Source organism: Equus przewalskii, chromosome 18, assembly GCF_037783145.1.
Source record: "Equus przewalskii isolate Varuska chromosome 18, EquPr2, whole genome shotgun sequence".
NCBI classification, from domain to species: Eukaryota; Metazoa; Chordata; class Mammalia; order Perissodactyla; family Equidae; genus Equus; species Equus przewalskii.
Window position 1 is genome coordinate 3,406,209 of NC_091848.1, and position 26,185 is coordinate 3,432,393.

Below are 26,185 nucleotides of genomic sequence, written 5' to 3' on the forward strand. Positions count from 1 at the left end.
CGGGAGGGGCGCCTTGTGGACGGCCTGTCCCCGGGCCCGCGCTCCGCCTCCCCCGCCCTGGCCCGGACGGGCTGCCGCCCCCGCCCTTCCTCGCAGCTCTCGCTGGGCCGTCGTCTCCCCGACCCTTGGCTGGGACTTGGATCCCTGCACTTAACCCTGATCATCAGAGGAAGATGAGTTTTAACTGGGTTCGGAGCCAGACGTTTACCAAGCAAACAAGTAAACTCCTTGGTGAACAGAAGGCCTTAGCAGAGGGCGAGGCGGCGCGTCCCCGCGGCTCTCCCCGGCCGGGAGCCCTGCGCGCCGAGGCCAGCGCGGCCGGGGCGCGGCGGGGGCGGGGGCGGCGCGGCGGTCAGCCCGGGAGTTACAGAACGCCAGTCTGCATTTTGAAGAAACTTTTCACTTCACAGCTCAAGGCTAGTGTTTCTCAAGTGTTTTGGACTAGGGTTTTACATCATGTTCTAGCGCACATGTATATTAAAAGAATGATTTCCAGCTGAAAGTTGTTTCACAAAATAGTGCTTACACTGCGTGGAATGCGCGCTATTTTCTCTCTTCCCTCCTTTCCCCCTCCCTTTCTTCCTCCCTTTCCCCCTCCGTCTCTCTTTCTCTCTCCCTTCCTCCTTTCCTTCTTCCCTTCCTTCATGCTGGTGACTACTCGCTAGATTGATGTCACAGATGGCTAATGAGTTTAAAAAGCGCAGCGCTGGAGCCCTGAGCCCAGAGCCCTGCACCGCCAGTCAGCCCCTCCCAGCAGCTGAGGGGCCGCGGTCACGTGGTCTTCGGATCTTCAGCCCCGCGGGTCACCTCGACCGCAGCGGCGCTGAGCCCAGAGGTCGAGGCGGGGCGGCGGGCCGCGTCGGGGGAGCTCTGCAGAACTGGTTGAATTTGTTTTTCTGCACATGGTTGGTGGAACTCGCCAGATTGGCCGGAGCACGCAGTTGGTTCGCTGTATCGTATAACAACTTTATTCTATCATCCTCAGAGCCTTCTTGGCACAATAAACCTAAACCCTTAGAAATTACCTCAAATTGTATTTGGAGCCATTTTAGAAAAACCAACTTCAGAATCAGTTCATGCTCACAAAGAATAGTCAGCTCACGTTTATCGCATTCTCATGTCTTGCGCTGGGGGCTCAGCAGTTGGGCCAACCCACTGCGTGCGGAGCGGTGGTGAGTGTGTGCGTGGAAGTCGGGCTCGCCCTTCAGCAGGCTGAGCCGCAGTTTGCTGTCTGCTCAGTGGGGGGAGAGTTGCGAGGATTACAAGACGGTGCGACTGCAGCGTCCTCCGCAGAGTGCCTGGCGACCGGCAGGTGTGCGGTGGCCGCTGAGGTCCATGGGGTTAGCATCCTGGCTACTCGGCCGCCTGGCTCACTCGGCAGTCCCCACCCACGGCTGCCTGGCACTTGCTACCTTGAGACTTCCTTGTTTGGATCCCGCTTGGCTCCTCCCCAGGGACCTCCTTCACTTGTTTAAAGACAGGAGAGAACGTTAGAATAACAAGGAAGTGAAACTCTCCGCTGCTCTTCAGGAGGACATGCAAATGAGGGCACCAGGTTCAAACTTCCCAAAGGTATCTTTATCTGAATTTTCCTGGGGATGTCCTCCACGCGGGAGACTCGCCCTCAAGTGAGAGATACTGAGAGAAGACTCCTAAATCTGCCTGAATTCGGATTAAAGAATGACAGTAATGATCTGAGATTTGGGGAGGAGGAGAATGGGAGGAGATGGGGCTCCATTAATAACTGAAATCTGGAGAGCATTTGATACAACACATTTATTGTACACCTACTGTTCACATTATCCTGTACCAAAAACTCAGGCCTCCAGGAACTTGGCATATAATTGAGGGTTAAAATATATTTCTTCATTAACATCTAAAAGTAACGCAAGAAAACTCATAGGCCATTGGGTAACGGTGCGCCACATGTGTTACTTGACGCAGTGTGTTATGAGTTCTAGACGTTTTCCAAACAGGGCCTGTGGGAGAGGCTGGATAGAAGCTGAGACCTCCTGGGGTGAACTCTAGGTAAGTGAACAGGATGGTGAGGAAATCTATACTGTGAAGGGCGTGCTCTTGGGAGAAAGTGAGTGTCCAAGTGGCAGTGGAAAGGAACACAGAGGTGGGTCCGTGTAAGAAGAAAGACTGAGCAGTCAGACTGGAGCCACACTGCACTTGGCAGCCAAATGGCTCTTTGGATCCTGATGTTTCATGTTCCACAACAAGTAACCAGTTACTGACAAGTAATGAAAGGACCAGTGCTAGATGAAGGTTGACAAATAAAAATGGCAAGTAATAGGATATATTGGAGAATATGAGGAAGCCATTTGGTGTAAACCTAATTCGGCCTGACGTTGTCTTTCTAAAAGGGCGTGACAGAGGCCGTTGAGCATGCATTGTATATCTGCTTAGACATTTCCTATGACAAGAACAAAGGCCCTTGAGATAAAGGTGCAACTTCCCTCCCCCTCCCAACGTTGGCATTCCCTTAAGGATTAAGCATCTTTCCTTAGGCTAGAAACTGATCGCTGTGCTCACCTGTGACCACCCAGCTCCACACAATAGACTTGCCTCCTGCTACGCCCACCAAGATAGCAGACCCACTACCTGCTGTGTCCATCAAGCGCTGTGCAGACAGGGCAATCTTGTGACTATTGTGGGAGGGACATTTCAATCACATGTGAAATGTCCTGTTTGGGGGTATATAACTGCTCTGTACACCTCACTTCTTCGGTGCCCTTTCTTCCCGAAGGAAAGGTCCATGGTCCTCAGATTTCAGCTCAGAATCAACTCTCCCAAATTTTCGTTATAGATTGGTTATGGATTATTCTCGTCGACAAGGTCAACTGATGCCCTGGACACAGCCCAGCAATGGTGCCCCCTTGGCCCGTCCACGCCTCAAATAAAGGATCTGTTATGCACATCCGCTGCGGGGTTGAAGGCTGCTGACCTGGCCCTTGTGCTTACACAGGACACAATTGAAACTCTCACACATGAGGTGGAAACAAATGAGATGTCTAGGACACCTTCAAACCAAACTGACAATTTAGTCTCTTACTGTGCCAAAGAGAATGTTTTTTAACAATGCTGATTAAAGTCAAACATAAGCAGATAAAGACAATTACAAAAAATTCCGCTGCAGTTGAGAGTGGCAGTGTAAGAGTTAAGGCCTGAGAGCTGAGGAGAGCCTCCCAGTTGCCCTTGCCCTTGAGCAAGTCAGGACAGCTTAGTTTCTGAATGTTGAATCCCGGGCTGGAGAGAAAAGGAGAGGAAGAAAGTGCCTGGACTGCTTCCCAAGTGTGTAAAAATAACTGCAAGGGGTAGCTGCCAGGTCCTTGAGGCAACGCCCTCGTCTTTCTCATCTTTTTTTCTTTTTTTTCTGGGTGAAGAAGATTGGCCCTGACCTAACATCTGTTGCCAATCCTCCTCTTTTTGCTTGAGGAAGATTATCCCTGAGCTAACATCTGTGCCCATCTTCCTCCATTTTGTATGTGGGGTGCCCCCACAGCATGGCTTGATGAGTGGTGTGTAGGCCCATGCCTGGGATCCAAACCCGCAAACCCTGGGTGCGTGAATCCAACCACTACACCACCTGGCTGGCCCTGTTTCTTATCTTTTTATCCCCATGTCTGACCCAGGAGCTGTCACACAGAATTCAAATTAACAAACTTTTATTGACTGTCTCCTGTGTGCCAGTAATTGGAACTAGGAATAAAGAGATGATCAAGACTGGGTCCTGCCTTGAGGCTACTCACCGCCTGGGAAGGGTGGCACGTGTGCGAGTAAGTAAAATGCAGTGTGATAAACGCAATGAGCAGGTATGCCCAAATAAGGCAGCTCCAAAGAGGTGACGTGCCAGCTGGCTCTAGAGGAGAGGAGAAGGCAAAGGGTTGTTGTAAGAAAGAAAGTGCGTTTTAGGCAAATCTGACTCATTGTAGGAGATCAGTATGTATCTGCTGAATGAAGGCAGGCGTGACTGGAGAACACACACATAGACCTAGAGGAGTGTGCAAACTCAGCGGGGCAGGTAGACAGTGTAGAGAGAAGTCGTTCATCGTTTGCAGGACGTTTTGCACATAGCAAATGCCAAGAAAGCGAGCCTTGGCCTCGGATGCGTTATTGCTGCGGAAGTTGCCGCAAGTGGGCTGTTTCATTTCCATGCACGCTGTCCTGGTGGAGAAGTAGTGAGCTAGTTACTTTGGTTGGCCCATCAACAAAGAGGCGTCAAAGGAGCTGTCGAGGTACGTGGCGTCTGTGATTCCAGGGAGAGGAGTGGCGTGACGCCTCTACACAGCTCCTGATTTTATCTACCTCTGTCTTTTCTACAGAATACCTTATGTGGAAATACTTTTTTCATAGGAGCAAATATGGAGCAATATAAAAGTTCTGTCCCTATCGTGCGCCGTCCTTCCCCAGGTGTGTTGTCGCCAGAGCTGAGGGATGAGCCAGGCCTCGAGCTGCTGAGAGCTGTCCCGGGAGGGGTCGGTGTTAGCGCGGCCAGGCTCAGGAGAGCGAGAGCACACTGCATTCTTCTGTGGCCACGATTTTACTTTACTGTCTCTCCTCGGGGGCGGGCGGGGAAGCAGAGCTCTAGGGCCACAAGAAGTGGACAGAGGCAGGTCAGGTCCCTCTCGTGTCCTGCCAGGGCGGGCCTGCGGGCTCTTCTGCGGCTGTAAGCCGTGGCAGGCCTGGCCTTGCGGGGCTTCCCAGGAGTCTGTCCCCGACCGCCAGGCCGCCCTGACCAGGGGCTGAGCTGGGATCCCCACCCCACTGGTAAAGATATGCCTGCGTTTCTACAGGTCTCTTAAAGCACATTTACTTTATTTTCACAGATGAGACAAATGCCACCCAGATCTCAACTATAAAAGGCTTCTGCGCTGAACCAGGCTGTTTGATTTGGCCAGCAAGCCAGGATTCCTCTCCACAGAGCGAGACACACATGACTACATGCAGAGAAATGAGCTCCTTTTTTGTTCATAGAGAAAACAGCCTTCATTTTTCCCTAGTGCCATAGAAACTGAAAGGCTTGAGCATGTTTTTATATGCAAACATATCCCCATAGCAGAGAGAAATAAAGTTAACTCAAGAAGCAAAAATGTCTGCCTATAGGTATATTGAACAAAGGTCACCACATAACCCAGATTTTAAAGGAAAATTCCAACTTCTAATGTTTAAAAACTGTATAGCTGATTATACATAAATAATATAGCTGCATTTATTGCTTTATATTGATTTTGTTTCAATAATGATAATTTATTAAATGCGCCACCAAATGTGATGCACCAGTCAGAAAATTATTTGTCATCAGACTTTATGTCCTAATTTTTGGTTTTGAAAAAGGGAGTCATCATACATCAGCTTTCACATGAAAGTGTCCTAAAGGTACACTTGCCCCAAACTGACTTCACAGGGGACCAGATTGGTATAAGGCAGGGATGTGTCTCCGGAAAATGGCAGAGCTCAGTGATGGACCACTGGTACTACTGTGAGAGGACGCTGAAACCAGTGTGAGGCTGAGCCGCCGAGGAGCTGGCCCTGTGCTCCCCGTGCTGCCTGCCCTTCCCAAGGAGGATTGCTTCCGTCAGCCAGACTTACAGGTGTAAAGAGATGGAGCCCACAGCCAGCAAAATAAAAGAGATGCTAAGATGAGGAGTTAGGCAGATCATTGCCCTAGGGCCATTTGTACATCAAGCTGAAGACCCCCCCAGGCTACTGTTTTTGAAAAAGTTCTTAGAATTTTAAACTTGTTCTTAAACTTTTAAACAAGTTCTTAAACTTGTTAGAATTTTGTGTGAGAGAAAAATAAATTGGCTCTGAGTGAAAGTAAGAGAGTCACTGCAATGAGGAAGGTGTGTAAACTTCAGGGCACGATCACGAAATAGAAAGACTCTAGACACATGGCCACTCTGAGGCCATTTCAACTTTCTCATTCTTGTTTGCTGCCGATAGTGATTTCTGGGCGGGTACGGTTTGATTGTAACTGACTGTGACGGCATGTCAACCACAGAGGCGTGAGGAGTTGCAGATTCCTTTACATCTTTGGCTCAGATGTTTCCTTGGCATCCACAGAAGGCGGGAGGAGGCAGATGTCTCTAGTGAAGCATGGGAAACTGAGGCACAGCTAGGTTAGAGGCTAGTCTGGCACTCAAGCTTCCTGGGTACACACCCCTTAAAGTAAGCTACTGCATGAAAACCATATTGACATTCAAACTGTGGGTGCCTAATTTTATTTGAATCAGGTAGTTTTGGCCAGAAAATAACAACAAATTACCAAATAGCCTCTGTTGTTTGGGATCCAACCAATCAGTCAAGATCTTGAATGCTCATGGCTCCTTTGAAGGGCCAAGAATGTCTACCGCAGTGCTTTCTGGGGGAGCCCATGAAAAACTGCGCAGGCAGCAAAGTCTCTTTCATGGTTTGGACAAAATATGCATTATAAGAAATAGTTATTTATTTTTAAGTAGTTTTGACTCAAAAGATACAACTGGCTGAAACGTGGTGGATAAATCACATTGGAGGAGAAAAAGGAATGAGGTGAGCATTTCCCCAGGTGAGCCCCTCAGTGCAGCAGTGTTCTGTGAGGTGTTAACTGACACTCAGTGGAAAGTGGGAGAGGGACCCCATGAGCCAGTTTGGGGCAGATGGTCACCCTCTTAGAGAGTGAGAAGGCACGGCAGCACTTGAAAGGTTTGGAGAAGTCTTGCAGAGATGGGTTTAATTCACGTACGCCATCAACAGTACTTATCGTATATTTGTTATGCCTCAGGCACTACTCTAGGCACGGGGTTGAGTGATAAACTTCACCCCAGCATTTCTCCCACTTATCTGACTGTGGAATGCTACACTTGATCTTAGTCAAAAGGCCGGGAAGCAATGACTGTGGAATCCTGATATTAGTGCCGTTGCCTGACGCCACTCGTTCCAAAGAGCGCCATTTGTGAAAGGTTGGCTGGGCCTTCCTGCTCTGACATCAGCGTTTCAGCCAGTTGTATTTGTGGCTTCTCCCCCGAGAGAATAGGAGCTTCCTTCAGGAAGCTGAACTGTGGTGTCGGAGCTCATTGGTAGTCGGATGGGATTTGCCCAAAGGCCTGTAAAATAGGAAACCGAAGATGAGACAGCAAATGAACTAGGGCTGAAACAAAAAACAAAACCAAAGTTTCAGGACAACTGAGTCATCCGTCCAGAAGCTCTGTGGAGACTCCAAATTTGGGGCAACAGAACGGCGTCTTAGGAAATCAGACTAGAGTCAGAAGGCTTGAGTCCAAATGTGATGTGAGAGCAGTCCAGGAAGTTCTTGAAATCTCTGAGGCCTGCTTATCGTCATTTTTATAAGGCACCAAGACCTTGGCCGGGGGTGGCGAGGGGACTTTTAAGGACAGAAGTGATAGCTAAGATAATGAGTCTACTCATATGAAATCTTATATTTTACTAATGACTTCACATTCTGTTAAACAGTGGTCAAGAGTTGTTTGGCAGCCATTTTGAAAGCTGAGAACTACAGAGATAAAGCCGTAGAATGAGTTAAGAGAGTATACGTGGTTTTGAAGCACAAACAAACGTCAAAGTTCTCTAAGGAGCTTTAGGAGCAGAGGATAGTGGTTGGGGGAAGGGAGTGTGCAAAAGGGATTAGAAGGCTGAGCAGCCAGTGAAGTACATTTTCTCCTTTTCCTCTGCGGATTCGGAAAGACCTTGCCCCCGTCTTTCACATGACTCTTCATGTATCTGACGACTGTCGACAGTTGTCCCCTCGTCCCCACAGCCCCGCCGGCTTCCCCAGGCTTTTCCTCTTCAGCCTATTTCTCCCCACCAAAAAACTAACTCAGTTTCTGTAGCCTTTCTACATAATGATCAGTTCCCCAGCCCACTTATCATTTTTGTTGATCACCAAAAAAGTCCCTTGGTTTACGAACTTATTTTCAGAAGCCAGACTTAGTCAAAGCCGGCCCATGCTAGTCCATGTGAGCCTTGCCTGCATCAAGAAATACTCGACCCTTGGAGCCCAGAGCCTGTGTGAACCGCAAACATGGGCACTTGAGTTGGGGTGTTAGAGATGGGAAGACATACTTCCATGGGTCGATTTTTATTTTACGCACATCTGCAAAATAACTGCTGGTTTCTTGCTTGAGAAGTCTCATCATTCAAGACATGATTAATATTTACGTGTGTTTTACCACCGTACAAATATTTACAGGGTTTCATCAGGCTTTTCAAAATGGCCTTTCAAGGGTCAAGACTAACGGGAACTTGTGAGCACTGGGGCCTGGTTTCTTCCCGAGGGCCCCCTGGGGATGGAGCCAGGCACAGGCAGAAACAGGTGCTGAGGGGCTGGATCCTTCCTTGTCTAGACACCTGCCTCCTGAAACCCTCGTTCCTGAACAGCAAGAGGAAATTCCGCTCGCCCTGGCTCGGCTTGCAGAGCCACTGTTCACATCTGTGGGACTTTTAGTTTCCCTCTTTGTGAGGTGACCCGCTTCCTTCCAGCCAAGTCCCGTGTTGGAGCTGCTTCTTTATTTGGGCTTCCAAAATGAGTGAGGAGCCCTGCTCTGTGAGCGGCAGTGCTGGGCTCCCTGCAGCAGCCCTCCCGGGGTGAGCTCAGTCTGCCATCTCTCACTTCTCTCACGGTGACTGCTAAGCCCGTGGGGTTTCTAAACCATGAGCACTGGGTGAGGAGTCTCCATTAGGCGGTTTGTGAAAGTAATGCTGTTTCTGGTGAAAAGGCTCAATGTTTTGGTGTTGCTGTTCACACCTGCCCCAAGGCCAAGAGAAGATGGAAGTTCCTGTTTACCTTTTTATGCGAAATGCCCACACTCTTCTCAAACTTCTTCGGCAAAGGCCTGGCTTTGGCTCCCTCCGGTGTTCACTACCACAGAGGACCAGCCAGTCCTGACTGTGTGGGACTGATTTCAGTGAGGACCTTCAAGCTGCTGAGTATAAGGTGGAAGGCTGTTGTTTTCTCTGAGAGCTATGACGACTGAGGCTTGTCGAGTCCCCCTTCAGGACTCAGTCCAGCCAGATCCCATAACTCCCCACTCACAGCCCAGGTCAATCAGAATTTCCAGCTTCATTCAAATCAGGGCTCTGTTCCTCCTCGCCGTGCAAACTGAGGTGACACCTGAGCTGAAAGGCCAGGCCACTTACGGACTTGAATCACGGCCTGTGGTGTGGAGAGGGGTCAGCCAGACACACCTTTGCTTACATAAAGCCCAAGAATGGTGTCTGTTGTCTTCATAATCCTCTGCTTTGGCCCTTCGCAATCTCTCCAGCCTTTGTGCACAATTCTTTGCCCTCCTGCCCCTCACACCATCCATTCCTCAAAAGCCAAGGGTCTCTTCCCATCAAGGCCCTTACACATGCTTCTCTCTCTGCCTCGAATATGTTTCCACCCAGTTCTCCTTTCTTTGACTTCCTCTTGGTTAAACCCCACTAAGCCTTCAGACCTCAGATGAGATGTCTCTTCCTGCAGGAAGCCTTCTCTGACTGCCCACACCAGCTGGGCTCCCTAGCCCCGCACTCGTCAGCCCTGGTCAGATTGCCGTGTGCCCACTGGACCATAAGTTCCTTAACGGCAGGGACCATTTGCCTTATTCAGCCCTTGATCTCTGGCACTGAGCACAATGCCTGCCACGTGGGAGATGCTCAATAAATAGGGGACAAATGATGGCCTGAAGGCAGCTGCGAGTTCCCCAGCCTGCAGCAGAGCCAGGAGTCCCTCCAGGTCTGCTGCCTCGTCTTTCAGGGGTGTGAGAGGTGCTGGTGCTGACCCAGCTGGGGCCTGGAAACGCCGCACAGAGGGGACTGGAGTCTACTCCTCTCCGGCGGCAGGAAGGAGCTGCACAAACATACCAACGGGAGGAAGAGCGCGTCCCGCAGCAAAGACGGGCTGGCGGGCTGGGGGGCTCCGTCTAGATTCCGCAGGCTGCCTTGCTCGGGGCTGGCTGGAGCGCGTTGCCTGAGAGCCCCCTGGAGGGGGTTTTTGACACCACATTTCATGAGCCCCCTGGATGCAGTCAGCAGATTTGTCTCAACCACCTGTTGCAGTTCCCCTACTCAAATGTCAGCCCGAATTGGAGACTCTGATTTGTTCCCTCAAAGTCAGGCAAAGGGCAAAGAAGCCTGCGGGATTTGAGAGGGGATAGTGGAGAGGGCTCAGGGAGAAGGGTGGGGGGCTGTTTGCTTGGTGGCCATTGTGTCTCAGGGGCTTTGCTGTGTGACCTGAGAGATGCTGAGAAACAACTCTCTCCGGCTGACTGAAGGCTGGAAAAGAACAGCGGAGGACGAACTCCTCTCCTCTTGCTTCTCTGGTTGTCACTGACGGCACATCTGTCCTCTGGCTTCAGACTGGGCCTGGTCTGGCCTGCCAGATGATGGTACCATACTGTTTTCCATAGTGGCTGCACCAGTTTGCATTCCCACCAACAGTATATGAGGGTTCCTTTTTCTCCACAGCCTCTCCAACATTTGTCACTCTTGGTTTTGGATATTCTAACAGGTGTAAGGTGATATCTTAGTGTAGTTTCGATTTGCATTTCCCTGATGATAAGCGATGATGAACATCTTTTCATGTGCCTATTGGCCATCCGTATTTCTTCTTTGGAGAAATGTCTGTTCATGTCCCCTGCCCATTTTTTGATCGGGTTGTTTGATTTTTTGTTGTTGAGCTGTGTGAGTTCTTTATATATTAAGGAGATTAACCCTTTGTCAGATAAATACCTTGTAAATATTTTTTCCCAATTAGTGGGCTGTTTTTTTGTTTCAATCCTGTTTTCATTTGCCTTGAAGAAGCTCTTTAGTCTGATGAAGTCCCATTTGTTTATTCTTTCTATTGTTTCCCTCGTCTGAGGGGTTATGGTGTCCGAAAAGATTCTTTTGAAACTGATGTCAATGAGTGTACTGCCTGTATTCTCTTCCAGAAGACTTATTGTTTCAGGCCTAATCTTTAGGTCCTTGATCCGTTTTGAGTTTACTTTTGTGAATGGTGAAAAAGAATGGTCAATTTTCATTCTTTTGCATGTGGCTTTCCAGTTTTCCCAGCACCGTTTGTTGAAAAGACTTTCTTTTCTCCATTGTAGGCCCTCTGCTCCTTTGTCGAAGATCAGCTGTCCATAGATGTGTGGTTTTATCTCTGGGCTTTCAATTCTGTTCCATTGATCTGTGCACCTGTTTTTGTACCAGTACCATGCTGTTTGGATTACTGTTCTGCTCCTGAGATTTTTTGAGTTTGTAACCTGTGAACTATCCTTCCTGAAGCATTCTGGAGCCTGAAGTCTCTGGTCACATTCATGGTCTTCCCAGTCGTGGTCTTCCCATTGTGAAACCCAGCTTCCAGGACCGGGGCTCGTTGCTCTGCAGTGGGACATGGTGCTTTCACCAGAACAGTTGCGAAATCGAAAGCAAAGTGAGTCCAGAGGGATTCGGAGGAAGGATGCGGGGGAAGCTCAAGCTAAGGTGTGACTGTTTTAAGTCAGGAAGGGGGCAGGCGAAAGTTCAGAGAACCCCCAAACGTTCATTTAACGAATATCGATTCAGGTCCTACTATATTCCAGGCACGAAGGGCTAGAAATACGGTAGGTTACTTCCACCCACTTTCTACCATTACTATCTGCTTCTGCTCATCCCATGCTTCTGAAGTAGCTTTCTCAAGGTCATTCACAATGTCTACTATAGACTGAATTGTGTCCCCTCTCCCCGCAAAATTCATATTTTGAAGCCCCAAACCCTAAGGTGAGGGTTTCGGAGACGGAGCCTTTGGGAGACAGTTAGGTCTTGGGCCCTCCTGATGGGGTTGGTGAGCTTATGAGAAGAGACCCCGGACAGCAGGCTCTCTCTCTCTCGGCCGCGTGAGGATATAGGGAGAAGGAGGTCCTCTACCAGCCAGGAAGCAAGTCCTCTCCAGAACCCAATCATGCTGGCACCTTGATCGCAGCCTTCTAGCTTCCAGAACTGTGAGAAAATAAATGTCCACTGTTTAAGTCACCCCGTCTATGGAGTTTTGTTACGGCAGCCCTAGCAGACTGATACAATCTCCTGCTTGCCAAATCCTGCAGTTCTCATCTTACTTGGATTCTCTGCAGCCTCTGAGAGGGTAAACACTCTCCATTACTTGACTCCCCTCCCTGGGCAGCATTGGAACATTCTCCTCCTACATCTGGAGCTGCTTCTGAGTTGCCTTTGTGGACTGTCTCCAGTATCTACTTCTTGAGAGCTGGTGGAAATCCAGTGTGTATGAGGGTATGCGGGTGGAAGTACGGGGGAGGGTCCATCCTTGATCTGATCTTTTCTTGGTCTGTTGCTTTTTCCTGGGAAATTTCATCTATTTCCAATGGTTTCAAACTCTTTCCTGAGCTCTAGACCAAATCTCCACTTACAGGCACATACCAACAGGACTCAGATAAACCACGGCACTTCCACCCAGAAATTGATTCCTTCTCCCATGTTTTTGCCTATTCATGCCGCCATCGAATCTATCTTCCAATCGAAAAACTAGGAGTCAGACTTCGTTTATTCATTAGACAGTTGTTTTTTGAACACTTACTATGTGCCAGGAATTGGAATAAATGTTAGGGACACAGCAGTACACGAAACAGATAAAAATTCCTGGTCCTCACGGACCTGCCGTTCTTGAGGAGCGCTCCTGCCCCTTCAACCCCACATCCACTTGGTCTCCATGTCCTTGATGCTTAAAACCTCTCCAATCCATCCCCTTTCTCCACCTCCACTGCTTTTCTTTCTTTTTTTTTTTTACAAAAGATTACTATTATTTTTTAACGAGGTCACATTGGTTTATAACATTATATAAATTTCAGGTGTATGTCATTGTATTTCAACTTCTATATAGATGGCATCGTGCTTACCACCAAAAGTCTAGTTGCCATCCATCCGTACACTTGTCCCTTTACCCCTTTCACCCTCCCCCACCCTCTCTTCCCTTCTGGTAACCACCAATATGTTCTCTATATCTATGTGTTTTTGTTTCTTTATCTTCCACATATGAGTGAAATCATGTGGGGTTATCTTTCTCTGTCTGGCTTATTTAGTTTAACATCATACCCTCAAAGTCCATCCATGTTGTTGCAAATGGGACAATTTTGTATTTTTCTGACTGAGTAGTACTCCATTGTATGTATATATACACCACATCTTCTTTATCTATTCATCAGTTGATGGGCACTTGGATTGTTTCCACGTCTTGGCTATTGTGAATAATGCTGCAATGAACATAGGGGTGCATGTATCTTTTTGAATCAGTGTTTTCCTGTTCTTTGGATAAATAGCCAGAAGTGGAGTAGGTGGATCATATAGTATCGTTATTTTTAATTTTTTGTGGAATCTCCATAATGTTTTCCATAGTGGCTGCACCAGTTTGCACTCCCACTGGAAGTGTATGAGGGTTCCCTTTCCTTCACATCCTCTCCGAAACTAGTTATCTCTTGTCTTCTTTCAAGGATATATATATATATTTAAGATTGGCATCTGAGCTAACATCTGTTGCCAATCTTCTTTTTTTTTCTTCTTCTTCTTCTCCCTAAAGCCCCCTAGTACATAGTTGTATATTCTATTTGTGGGTCCTTCTGGTTCTGCTATGTGGGATGCCACCTCAGCATGGCTTGATGAGCAGTGTCAGGTCCACACTCAGGATCTGAACCTGTGAAGTTCTGGGCCGCCGAAGCAGAGCACGTGAACTTAAACACTCAGCCATGGGGCCAGCCCCCTCTTTTCTTCTTGATAATAGCCATTCTAAGAGGTGTGAGGTGATATCTCATTGTGGTTTTGACCTGCATTTCCCTAATAACTAGTGACGTTGAACATCTTTTCATCTGTCTATTGGCCACCTGTATATCTTCTTTGGAAAAATGTCTATGAAGTTCACCTGACTATTTTTTAACCGAGTTTTCTGTTGTTGTTGAGTTATATGCGTTCTTTATATATTTTGGAGATTAACCCCTTGTCAGATATATCATTTACAATATTGTCTCCCATTCTATTCTAACTTACATGAATTTGTTTCCCCAGCCCACTCTCGGCCCAGGTCTCTTTCTGCTTTCAGGTTTTTCTTTCCAGTCTCAGTTATTTCAAGGCTTTTTTCTTTGATGTTGTAGTTTACACATTTTTACATTACATTTCCTTTTGTTTCCTGATCATATATTTAACCTCATTAGTTTAACTCATGCCATATGCTTTTGCTAGTAATCCTGTTTACCCGATTAGCATTATTTATAAATTATTATATTTTATCCCTGCCCATTTTTTGATCAAGTTGTTCCTTTTTTTGTTGTTGAGTTGTATGAGTTCTTTACATGTTTTACATGTTAACCGTTTATGTGATACATGGTTTGCAAATATCTCCTCCCAATTGTTAGGCTATCTTTTTGCTTTGTTGATGGCTTCCTTTGTCATACAGAAGCTTTCTAGTTTGATGTAATTCCATTTGTTTATTTTTTCTTTTGTTTCCTTTGCCTGAGTAGACATGATATTCAAAAAGATGCTGCTAAGACCACTGTCAAAGAGTGTACTGCCTGTGTTTTCTTCTAGGAGTTTAACAGTTCCAGGTCTTGCATTCAAGTCTTTGATCCATTTTGAGTTAATTTTTGTGTATGTGTAAGATTATGGTCTACTTTCATTCTTTTGCATGTGGCTGTCCAGTTTCCCCAACACCATTTATTGAAGACTTTCCTTTCTCCATTGTATGTTCTTGGCTCCTTTGTAAAAATTTAGCTGTCCATACATGTGTGGGTTTATTTCTGGGTTCTCAGTTCTGTTCCATTGATCCATGTGTCTGTTTTTGTACCACTACCACGCTGTTTTGGTTACTATAGCTTTGTAGTATATTTTGAAATCAGGGAGTGTGATACCTCCAGCTTTGTTCTTTTTTCTCAGGATTCCTTTGGCTATTCATTCCAAATAAATTTTAGGATTCTTTGTTCTATTTCTGTGAAAAATGTCATTGGGATTCTGATTGGGATAGCATTGAATCTGTAGATTGCTTTAGGTAGTATGGACATTTTAACTATGTTAATTCTTCCAATCCATGAGCATGGAATATCTTTCCATTTCTTTATGTCTTTTTCAGTTTCTTTCAAAAGTGTCTTACAGTTTTCAGTGTACAGGTCCTTCACCTCCATGGTTAAATTTATTCCATGGTTAAATCTTCTTAGAATGTTTGGTCGAATTCACCAGAGAAGCCGTTTGGTCCTGGACTTTTGTTTTTTGGGAGGTATTTCATTACTGTTTCCATCTCTTTACTTGTGATTGGTCTGTTCAGATTCTCTATTTCTTCTTGTTTCAGTTTTGGAGGTTGTATGATTCCAAGAATTTATCCATTTCTTCTAGGTTATCCCATTTGTTGGTATATAGATTTTCATAGCATTCTCTTATAATCCTTCATATTTCTGTGGTATCTTCTGTCATTTCTCTTCTTTCACTTCTGATTTTATTTATTTGAGTCTTCTCTCTTGTTTTCTCGGTGAGTCTAGGTAAAAGTTTGTTAATTTTGTTTATCTTTTCAAAGAACCAGCTCTTAGTTTCATTGATCCTTTCTGTTGTCTTTTTAGTTTCTATTTCATTTATTTCCACTCTGATTTTTATTATTTTCTTCCTTCTACTGACTTTGGGCTTCATTTTTTCTTCTTTTTATTGTTCTTTTAGGTATAGTGTTACATTGTGTATTTGAGATTTTTCTCTTTTTTTTTGAGATAGGCCTAAATTGCTTTATACTTCCCTCTTAGAACTGATTTTGCTGCCTTCCACAAGTTTCGGTATGTTGTGTTTTCATTTTCCTTTGTCTCCAGGTTTTCTTTTGATTTCTGCTTTGATCCAATTGTTGTTCAGTAGCATCTTGTTCAATCTCCACATATTTGTGACTTTGCATCTTTCTTCTTGTAGTTTATGTCTAGTTTCATACCATTGTGGTCAGAAAAGTTGCTTTATATGATTTCAGTCTTCTTAAATTTATTGAGGCTTGTCTTGTTTCCCAAAATATGGCCTATCCTTGAGAATGTTCCATGTGCAGTTGAGAACAATGTGTAGTCCACTGCTTTTGGATCGAATGTTCTATAGACATCTATTAAGTCCATCCGGTAGAGTGTTTCATTTAAGGGCAATGTTTCCTTGTTGACTTTCTGTCTGGATGATCTATCCATTGATGTAAGTGGGGTGTTGAAGTCCCCTGCTATTGTTATGTTGCTGTCAATTTCTCCCTTTAGGCCTGTTAATAGTTGCTTTATATGTTTTGGTGCTCCTGCGTCAGGTCTTATCTATTAAGTCTTATATCTTCTTGGTGGGATGTCCCTTTTATCATTATATAACATTCATCTTTGTTCCTCGTTATCTTTTTTGGCTTGAAGTCTACTTTGTCTGATATGAGTATGGCTACATCCGCTTTCTTTTCCTTGCCATTTGCTTGGAGTATCATCTTCCGTCCCTTCACTCTGAGCCTGTTTGTCTTTAGAGCTGAGATGCATCTCCCGGAGGCAGCATATTCTTGGGTCTTGTTTTTCTGCAGGGAAAGATTCGCCCTGAGCTAACATCTGTTGTCAATCTTCCTCTTTTTTTACCCCTCCCCAAAGACCCTGTACATGGTTGTATATGCTAGTTGTAAGTTGTTCTAGGTCTTCTCTGTGAGCCATCACCACAGCATGGCTACTGACAGACAGGTGGGGTGGTTCCATGACTGGGAAGTGAACTTGGGCTGCTGAAGTGGTGAGCACTGAACTTCAACCACTAGGCTATCAGGGTTGGCTCATGGCTCTTGTTATTTAATCCACCCGGTCACTCTGTGTCTTTTGATTGGTGAATCCAACCACTGCTTTTCTTAAGATCGCATCACCTCTTACCTGGACTGCTTCGTTGCCTCCTAACTGGCCTCCCTATTATCTGTTTGCTCCCATTCTCCACCAGAGCTAACTGGAAAAGATCAAACCCGCCCCACAGCTAAAGACTGTTTCTGACTCCCTGTTCACCAAGGAACACTTTTGTTTGTTTGTTTGTTTGTTTGTTTGGTCTGGCCTCTTCCTACTTCTCCAGCAGTTTTCTTTTCTTTGTTTTTTTAAAAAAATGATTCTTACATTACACCTTTATTTATTTATTTATTTGGTGAGGAAGATTGTTGCTGAGCTGACATCTGTGCCAATCCTCCTCTGTTTCCTACGTGGGACGCCACCACGGCATGGCTTGATGAGCGGTGTGTAGGTCTGCATCCAGGATCTGAACCAGTGAACCCCAGGCTGCCAGGCAGAGTGTGCGAACTTAACCACTACAGCTGTGAACCAGTGAACCCCAGGCCACCAATGCAGAGTGTGCAAACTTAACCACTACCCCAGGCTGGCCCCTCCAGCTGCTTTCTAATGAAGTATATAATATATAAGAAAAGTACCCATGGAGTAAATAAACAGTGAACTTTTTACCATTCCCTGGATATGCTGGGTTCTTTCCTGATCCTTTGTTATCTTTACACTCACACTTCCCTTTACCTGCACTGTGCACTCCACTCCTTCTTGGCCTGAAGTGTGAAGAGCCAGTTCAGAAGCTATCTCCTTTGTGAAACTTTCTTAATTTTTCAAGGTAAGGCTAGTTGCCCACATTCCCTCCCTCCTCCCTGGCAAACCCACACAGACCTCTGTTCATGTTACTGTTGAGGTATGTACTGCATTCTACTGTTATTACCTGTCTGTCTTCTTTGAGGACAGAATCTATGTCTATTTCTAAATTCCTAGTACCTGGTGGATTAAGTAGTCTATAGGAAGCACTTACACATCACTCACAAATAAAGATGTGTTCTGTAATCTCAAAGGACTTTCTAATCTGCTAGGGAAGGAACACCTGCGCACACACACCAGGAAATTCATGATTAGTGCTGTATAGGGTTAGATTTGTTCCTAAGAATCTTAAAGTGTTCATTGTTATTGCAAGTAGGAACTTTTATTCATTATGTCTTTCAATTAATTTCTTCTGGTGGGTACTATAGGACTGTGCGTTAGTTTTCCATGGCTGCTGTAAGAAATATATAAAAATTAGATGGCTTAAAACAACAGAAATTTATCCTCTCGCAGTTCCAGAGGTTAAAAATGCGAAATTAGTATCATTGGACCCAAATCCAGGTGTTGGAAGGGCTACACTCCCTCAGAGGCACCAGGGGAGAATCTGTTCCCTGCCTCCTCCAGCTTCTGGTGGCTGCTGGTGTCCTTGGTTTGTGGCCTCATCATTCCAGTCTTGGTCAACCTTCAAATCCCTCTCTGCTTTGTCTTCACATTGCCTTCCCCCGTGTGTGTGTGTGTGTGTGTATGCACACGCATGTGTGTGAAATCTCCCTCTTGTGATACCTGTAATTGGATTCACGGTTTACCTGAATAATTCAGGATGATCTCCTCATCTCAAGACCCTTAACTTAATCACATCTGCAAAGATCCTTTTCCCAAATAAGCAACCTTTATTAGAGTCAAGAGATTAGGCACTGATATCATTGGGAGCCATTATTCAGCCTGCTACAGACTCCTATTGATTTTCATGTGTTAAACTTGGACTCAGCAACATTTAAAGAGTTTGAAGAGTCAACTTTTCTCTGTAGACGTATCATATACAAAGAACGATTTTGTTTCGAAGAACCTCTATTCCTCTTTTTCATTCTCTCCCTCTCTTCCTGTGTCCCTCTTTCTTTGCATTCTTCTTTTTAAAATTCTGGGCTTATTTTCTTATTTTTAAATAATTTGAATAATTTTTTGTATTTGTAACAGCTTTATCGAGGCATAATTCACATACCATACAATTTACCCATTTAAATTGTAAAATTATATGGCTTTTAGTATATTTACAGAGTTATGTAACTATCACCACAATCAATCTTAGAACATGTCATCACTCCATAAAAAACTGCATACCCCTTAGCCATCAGCTCTCAATCCCTCTCTCCCTCTGAGCCCTAAGCAACCACTAATCTGCTTTTTGTCTCTATAAATTTGCCTATTCTGGAATTTCATATAAAGGGAATCATACCATACATGACCTTTTGTGACTGGCTTCTTTTACTTAGCATGATATTTTCAAGGTTGATCCATGTTGGAGCATGTATCAATATTTCATTTCTTTTTTTATTGTGGTAAAATATACATGACAATATTTATCATTTTAACCATTTGTAGGTGCATAACGGCATTAAATTTCAGTGGCATTAAAGACATTCACAATGTTGTGTAACTATCAACACCATCTATACTCAGAAGTTTTCAACATTCCCAAAAACAATCTATACCCATTACACAGTGACTCCTTCTTCTCTTCTCCCCCCAGCCCCTGGTAGCCTCTATTTTACTTTCTGTGTCTATGAATTTGCCTGTTCTAGGTATTTCTTGTATGTGGAATCTTACAATATTTGTCCTTCTGTGCCTGGCTTGTTTCACTAAGCATAATGTTTTCAAGATCCGTCCACGATATAGCACATATCAAAATTTCATTCCTTTTTATGGCTGAATAATATTCCATTGTATGTATGTACCACATTTTGTTTATGAGTTCATCTGTTGATGGACACTTGGGTTGTTTCCACCTTTTTGGCTATTGTGAATAATGCTGCTACGAACATTAATGGGCAAATATCTTGGTCTCTACTTTTTAATTTTTTTAATTCTTTTCAATTCACCTGGAGTCGAATTCCTCAGTTATGTGATATTTGCATGTTTAACCTTTTGAGAAACCACCAAACTGTTTTCCACAGTGGCTGTATCATTTCATATTCCTACTAGCAATGCATGAGGTTTCCAATTTCTCCATATCCTGGTCAATACTTATTTTCCACACATACTTTTTTTCATTGTGATAGCCATCATAGTAACTGTGAAGGGGTATCTCACTGTAGTGTGGGCTTGCATTTCTCTAGTGATTAATGATGTTGAGCATCTTTTCATGTGCTTATTGGCCATTTGTATATCTTCTTTGGGGAAATGTCTATTTGAGTAATTTGACCATTTCTGAATTGAGGGGTTTTTTTATTGTTGAGTTTTAGGAGTTCTCTATATATTTTGGATAGTAATCTCTTATTGGATATATGATTTGCAAATATTTTGCCCTATTCAGTAGTTTGCCTTTTAGCTTTCTTGATAGTATCCTTTGATGCACAAAAGTTCTTAACTTTGATGAAGTGCGATTTATCTAGGAACGCTCATGAATTCGCGTTCTCGTGTGGACACACGTTTTTATTTCTCTGGGGTATAAATCTAAAGTAGAATTGCTAGGTTATATGGTAACTGTTTGAGGAACTGCCAGACTGTTTTCCAAACTGGCTGCACGTTTTACAGCCCCACCGTTAGTGTATGAGGGTTCCAGTTTCTCCACGTTATTGCCAGCACTTGTTATTCTCTAACTTTTTGGTTATAATCATCTTACTGGGTTTGAAGTAGTAGCTCATTGCCATTTGATTTTCATTCTTAATGGCTAATGATGTTGAGCATCTTTTCGTGTGCTTATTGGCCATTTGTATATCTCCTTTAGGGAAATGTCTATTCAGATCCTTTGCCCATTTTTATTATCATTGAGTTGTAACTGTTCTTTATATTTTTTAGATACAAGTCTCTTATCAGATATATGATTTGCAAAACTTTTCTCCCATTCTGTGGGATGTATTTTCATGTTCTTGATGGTGTTCTTTGAAGCAGAAATGTTACAAATTTTGATGATTTATGTATATTTTTCTTTTGTGGCTTGTGATTTTGGTGTCACATCTAAGAAATCATTGCCTAATCCAAGGTCATTTATGCCTCTGTTTTCTTTTCAGAGTTTTATAATTTTCTCTCTTACAGTTAGGTCTTTGATGCGTTTTGAGTTCGCTGTTTTCCATGATGTGAACTAGGGGTCCAACTTCATTCTTTTGCCTGTAGCTATTCAGTTGCACTAGCACCATTTGTTGAAAAGAATACTTTTTCTCCATTGGATCGTCTTGGTACCCTTGTTGAAAATCAACAAACCATAAATGTGAGGGGTTATTTCTGGAACTTTTTCCTTTATTTAAAGATTTTATTTTTCCTTTTCTCCCCAAAGGCCCCTAGTACATAGTTGCATATTCCAGTCATGGGTCGTTCTAATTGTGGCATGTGGGACGCCGCCTCAGTGTGGCCTGATGAGCGGTGCCATGTCCACGACCAGGATTCAAACCAGTGAAACCCTGGGCCACTGAAATGGAGCGCATGAACTTAACCACTCAGCCACGGGGCCAGCCAAAGCCCTGCACATCAACACTCATCGGAGGCAGCAAGTGTGGCCGTGCCGTCCGCGGTCCGACACGCGTTCACTGGTAAGTATGAAGTCTTTAGTGAATAAGAAAGGTTGAAAATAATCTGAATTTTAAAACCAGGCGATACTTACATGGGCGGTTATTACATACATATGTTTTTGGTGTTTTGGTGTTTTTTCTTTTCTGAGTATTTGGGATATCTCATATATTAAAACTTTCTAAGAACAATAAATGAGTTCACTCAGGAAGTATTTGACTCAAAGTAAAGTCAAAGAAAGCAGGAAAAAAGAAATAAATACAAAAGCAGAAATTAATGATCATCAATAAAACTAAAAGCCAGTTCTTTGGAAAGACAATAAATAATCCCCGGGCTACATCGACCAAGAAAAGAGAGAAGGCACAGCATTAGGCGTGAAGGGAAGACGTAACTGCAGAGGCGGTGGAAAAATGTAAAACTTTCAGAGAACAGCACTATAAATTTGAAGAATACACATTATGGAAATAAATTCAGAGAAATAGAAGACTGAATAAACCAACTATTTACAAACCTGAGTAAGTTGCAGGTATAAAGTCCCTCCTCCTCTCACGGCGGGCAGGTGGTCTCCCAGGCAGGTGCGAGCAAACATTCGAGCCCATGAGCAGGTGCTGTGACGACCCCCGTTTCACAGTGAGGTTGAAGTTCGTCGGAGCTCGCACGGCTGCTCGGGGAGGAGCGAGTCTGAACTCCGCAGTCTGTGCTCACTGGCCGCCCTTGTAACCGCACACACGCGCCTTCCTAGGGCTTTGTTTCGTTTGACTTTGGTTTGTTTTGGTTTGGTTGTCTTAACCTTGACTTTATCATTTAAACCCACATAGTATAGGACTAAGTTTATGTTATATAGCATGAAAATGAGAATTCAACGTGACAGGAACTTAGAGTGTGTTGAATACCGAGCCCTCCAAATGGGGTAGGCTTATTTTCCAAGACATTAAGAATCATCTAAAATACTCTCTGGTGTCTCAAGTAGCACTACACAAGAACTGAGGTCAAATTTTGGAATAATTGTAATCTTAACCCAACCAAGAAGATAGCATATGTATTTTTTACTGACTTTGTCTTTATCAAGCTGATGGCTGATTATTTCAGATGACCAGAAAGGCAGACGCCTGCTTCTTGGCGGGGTTACGGGCCTCCCAAGTGTCACCTGAGGGAATGCTGGTCATTGCCTGGAGCCGGGCTGAGCTGGCAGGCCAGCCTGGGTAGTGCTGGCTGCCTGGGTCCTGGCCACAGGAGCTGAAGGGAAGGGCTGGGTGGGGGGGGGGGGGGGTCCAGGTGGAATACCTTTGACTCTTGGATGCCCAGCCTGCTGCGGAAGGGAGGCGTGTGGCCCAGGTACAGTCGGGGCATAAAGGCCCAGGGCTAGAGGTGGGAGGCTCCAGAGGAGCTCCCAAGCACCTGTCTGAGGAGCACGTTGGCCAGTGGGTCATTCTGAGTGGATCCAGTGCCATCTTGTTGGGCACAGTTCTGCACCTGAAAGCAGCACACTTCCTAAGCCCCTGCTCTCATGCCGTGCTCTCTCCAGGGCTGGGAAGTGGATTTCACAGCCAGCAGCCTCTCATGAAGGCTACCCTGGGGAACCCTAGGACAATGACACTATTATTAATGAGAACCAATATCTCTTGAGCTCATGTGATGAGTTAGGCATGATTCTAAGACCTTCCACATGTACCATCCCTCTGAGGCTGGTATTGTGAATATCATCTTCTTCCCTGTTTTACAGATGTGGCCGGTGAGGCAAAGGGAGCTTATGAAAATTGCCCAAGGCCACAGAGCATGTAAAGAGGCAGGTGGAAAGAGGGGTTTCAAGGTGAGGCAGTTTGACTCCAGACCCTGCACATCAAGCTGTTATGCTGTCCTGCGTTCTTGGTATGTTGGTAAAGGTCCCTCTTTCTGGATATAAGAGGAGCAGTGAATTTGCTATACTGCTTAGAATGAAATCTATCTACCTCAAGACAATCATTTCTTTCAGGCCCCCAGCTCTCTCCCAGAATTCTAATTGTGTACAGTCCTTTACGAGGTCATCATTTATCCGATGGTCTTTACCTCTAGATTTTCCTCGGCTGGGGAGGCGTTCAGTTCTCAGCTTTTAGGCCACAAGAGGAGGTTTTATTTACTCTGTGAGTACTTAATACATATTTTTAACTGCTGCGTCTCTTGTCCTATTTGGCTTATTTTGCCCATTAAGTTGCCCCTGAAGAACCAAGACAAACTGTCCATGCTGAGTGATGTCTGGCTACTTCCTGAGTGACAAGTCTGGCATAGGGACATTGGGACCTGGCTCTCCCTCCAAAGGCATCATCTCTTAGAGGAGAATGTCCACTGACGGCCAAGGATCAAAGCTGTCGGAACACTGAGAAATCGAATAGAGGAGAGCCGCTTATCTTAAAACCCAAGTCCAGACTTCCAATAGGGCAGAATGAGCAAGTCAGCAGGTCACCTCCCTGAAAAATAATGATCAAACTAGACAGCATTCTCAGCAACGTCCATTTCAGAACTCTGGAAGGTGACCAAAGGCAAACAACAAGCTAAGAAGCGTTTTTCTTCATGAAAAACTGCTATATTTCGGTAAGAATAGTGGGAGTCCATGGCATTCTCCCTGGGCCTGCTCCCATCCCTGTCACAGCTCAGTCTGTGCAAAGGTTCTAGCAGGATGGGGCTTCGCCGCTGGAGGAAGTGCCACTGAGTTTCAGCAGAAGGCGGAAAGCCCACCCCGGCAGTGCTGTCAGCCCAGCAGTGACCTTAGTGGCAGGTGAGCATGGAGGGCCAGTGTTTATTCGCCTGAGGCTGCAGTCCAGGCTGGGAAAAGCAGCACAACGGCTGACAAGCCAGAAATTTAATAGGGACATCCTAGAATGAGACAACCACAGGGGCCTTGGAAAGTTCCCCGCACATCCCCAGCTAAGTGATTTGGTGAACCTGCAGAAGGGATGCTGATGGACATGTGGGAGTCCTACCAGATTGGTGGAAATGCTCCAAAACTGGATTTTGGTGATGTTTGCCTAACTCTGTAAGTGTATTAAAAATCACTCATTTTAAATTCAAAAGGTTGATTTTAGGGTATGTAAATTATACATCAATAACGCTGTTAAAAACATTCAAGTTCTAGTAAATGGCTCTAAGAAATGCTGTTTTGAAATTGTTTCTTTGATATATTATGGCACTCCAAAACCAACTTCCATCAGAACAATAATTAACTGTTTTTGGTAATAAATATTGGTGATCATGTGATGAGTTAGGCATGATTCTAAGACCTTCCACATGTACCATCCCTCTGAGGCTGGTATTGTGAATATCATCTTCTTCCCCGTTTTACAGATGTGGCCAGTGAGGCAAAGGGAGCTTATGATTTCTTACAATGATTTCTTACGTCCTGCATAAGAGCCCAGAAGGCTTCAACTTTCTAAGACCATCGATAACCAAGACTCATTTGGAAACTGTATTTAAAGAGAGAGATGTGTGCTCTAGGCCATAGCTGCCAACAGAGGCTAGGAGGTGTACTATTTAAATTTGACCGTCCTCAAGGGGCTTATGCTGCTACGACAGTAAGTTAAAGAGTGAATAAGTACATACATATAATGTACATGTTGTGTATTATATTTACCATCCCAGTACTGGGATGGGGCTGGTAAAAAATGAGATGCTGCCGACCACACTTGGTAAATTATAAAATATCTACTACATTCATTATTGCATTTAATCCTCATAACAACCATGTAGGTATTGCCAAAAGACAGGAAAAGTGAAGCTCAGAGTGGTTAAGCGACTTGTTCAAAGTCAGACACCTCATGCCAAAGCTGTGATTTGAATGCTTGCGGCTGATTCTCGAGCAAATGTGGGCAGGGGTCTGGGATGACAGACACGAACGGCTGGGAGATGGAGCCCGCTTCCACGGAAGGTGGCTTGGCAAAGTCTATTAAATGAAAACCGCGTGTGTTCTTTGTCCCAGAGATTTCACCTTTAGGATGTATGTGATGCGATAGAAATGACCATTAATAAGGAATTAGTTCAATAGAGCTCTATCTGTAAAATGAAATTCTGTGCAACAATTAAGAAGAAGGTGTACCTGAATATAGTGATGTGGAATGATCTGTAAGACATATTGTTAAGTGAAAAAAGAAAAGCTGTTCCCCACACTTTTTTTGTGCTTTAAAAGGGACTGGCTGCCTAAAGAGACACGGTATTGTGGACACTGTGATGAACCCAGTTGCACAATTTTCAGTGAGGTCTGTGGCTAATCTTTAACTGGTCTGTGGTTACCAGATTTGCAAGCAGCAGAGCAGTGAGCTGGTGACAAGGACATGAGACTGCCATGGAAATAGAAGTGAGTGACCGTTCTCATAGTATTGTGAAAAACGGGATTCTTCCTAGCTTTTCTTTTTTTTTTTTTTAATTGAGTTATTGATAGGTTACAATCTTGTGAAATTTCAATTGTACATTAATGTTTGTCAGTCATGTTGTGGGTGCACCTTTGTGCCCACCCCCCACCCCACCTTTCCCCTGGTATCCACTAAACTGTTCTTGGTCCATAGTTTTAAATTCCTCATATGAGTGGAGTCATACACAGATTATCTTTCTCTTGCTGGCTTATTTCACTTAACATAATTCTCTCAAGGTCCATCCATGTTATTGCAAATGGAATGATTTTGTTCTGTTTTGCAGCTGAGTAGTATTCCATTGTATATATATACCACATCTTCTTTATCCATTCATCTGTTGATGGGCACTTAGGTTGCTTCCATGTCTTGGCTATTGTAAACAGTGCTGCAATAAACATTGGGGTGCATAGGACTTTTGGGATTGCTGACTTCAGGCTCTTTGGATAAATACCCAGTAGTGGGATGGCTGGATTGTATGGTAGTTCTATTTTTAGTTTTTTGAGGAATCTCCATATTGTTTTCCATAGTGGCTGCACCAGTTTGCATTCCCACCAG